The sequence below is a fragment of the Rhea americana genome, unplaced genomic scaffold, assembly GCF_003343005.1.
Source record: "Rhea americana isolate MKP2758 unplaced genomic scaffold, rheAme1 scaffold_2, whole genome shotgun sequence".
Taxonomy (NCBI): Eukaryota; Metazoa; Chordata; class Aves; order Rheiformes; family Rheidae; genus Rhea; species Rhea americana.
The window spans coordinates 15,951,393-15,952,967 of record NW_028186149.1 but is presented as its reverse complement, the minus strand read 5'-3'; the positions used below and the strand labels follow the sequence as shown (position 1 = coordinate 15,952,967).

Below are 1,575 nucleotides of genomic sequence, written 5' to 3'. Positions count from 1 at the left end.
TGCATTTCATTAGCTGAATTATCAAATTAGATAATAATATACTACATAATCTTCTAAAACGTGTCTCATTTTTAAAATTTGTGTCTCATTTTCTGAACAAAGAGGAAATACAGAGATCTGAAGCCTTTACCGAGAGACCACAAACTTTCAATATACCTCAGAACCTGAATTTCTTTTACCAAGTCCTATTCTACCCGTTCCAGTAAGACAGAATTAGGATATCTTGGCCAAAAAAGATACATGGTATCAGACCATAAAGCCTGCAAATTTATTTTAAAATTTCAAGTGAGAGAGAGCACCTGTGCTGCCACAGAGGGATCGGTGACTCCGAAGGTCCCTTCGTGCCGAGGAAGCCCAAGCAGTACTCCAGGCAGTGCCGGCAGCGTTACGGGGCTGCCCCTCTCTCCTCTTRGCTCTCTGTGAGCAGCAGGGCTTGTAAAGGCAGATCCACCGAGACATCATCATCCTGGATTCAATGAAAATGAACGCGCCTGATAAATATATTCTTATCTAAAGAGGAGGTGAATTGCCRCATCAGCTATTTTCAAGGCAAAATGTTTGTATCTGTGCTTAACAGGCCTGAGATAACATGACTAGGGGATGATAAAAACAAAACAAAATAAGACAAAAAAAAAAAATCTCACTTGGTCTTTTACGCAACTTCTCTGAGGCTGAAGTGATCCACAGATACTACCAGCAGTTGAGATCTCTTTGTAATCAGCACTGAATCAGCAGTGGCCTCCTTTCCACCTCCTCAGTCATGTTCATATCTTTGCCAGAGTTACCTTGACTGGAAAGTTTAAGGTAAACTTCTTGAGGGTGAAGCACACACTCCTGCATCTCTAAAAAGGTCCTTCCCATCAAGCCAAAGCCGGCTGTCCCAGGGAGCCACCCCTCCCCAGACAGGGCAGTCAGACCATAGCTGTTAACGCCAGTCACACTGATRTGTTTTTGTGATGATGATTTTTGATCAGAGGTACCAGAAAGGTACAAAACCATGAGACCACGAAACTACTTCCAAAGCTTTCAGCTACCCACTAGAAACCAACCACAGAGAATGAATTTTTCTTTACCTTGCATGGACCTTTTGAGTTTCCTCTTTCCTTAGTTTGTGCCAATGTTGAAAAAGCTGTGATTGACTCCATTAGGAAGTGTTCTCTGGCTCTTTATAATCATTTCCTTAAAAAACATGAACATATATCTGAAAATAAATGCTAGATTTCAGCAGCCTCTTGTGTAGCCTAGTAAAATAGCAGGAAGAATAACACCTAATTAGACAGATTAACTTTTCCAACTCAAAACATTAACAATATTCATCATTACAAACTTGAATAGATGTTATGTTACAGTGTGTAAACTTCTGCATTTCTTTTTTTAAAAGCAGAGGTAGAATAAATTGTTGYCAAGACAGCCGGAAAGTCCAGACAGACTTACAAGCAAAAAACTGTCACTTGTGTGAGTGCTAAGAAAGTATCTGTCTTTATACAATTAAAGTTCAAGGTTGCAGCTCTAATAGGCTTTTCAGCTGTATTTGAAAGTAGATTCAAATTGTTAGTCACCCCTAACCTTGTTAGA

General features: G+C 39.8%; 1 long non-coding RNA gene across 1 annotated transcript; it reads right to left on the bottom strand.

Annotated features, from left to right (window-relative positions):
• Positions 1 to 432: 432 nt before the first annotated feature.
• LOC146596815 (uncharacterized) lies at positions 433 to 1,183 on the bottom strand. The gene is made up of 3 exons (XR_014895701.1): positions 1,074 to 1,183; positions 645 to 790; positions 433 to 466 (listed from the first exon to the last, which is right to left on the bottom strand). It is a non-coding gene; the product is annotated as an uncharacterized LOC146596815 (long non-coding RNA).
• Positions 1,184 to 1,575: the final 392 nt, after the last annotated feature.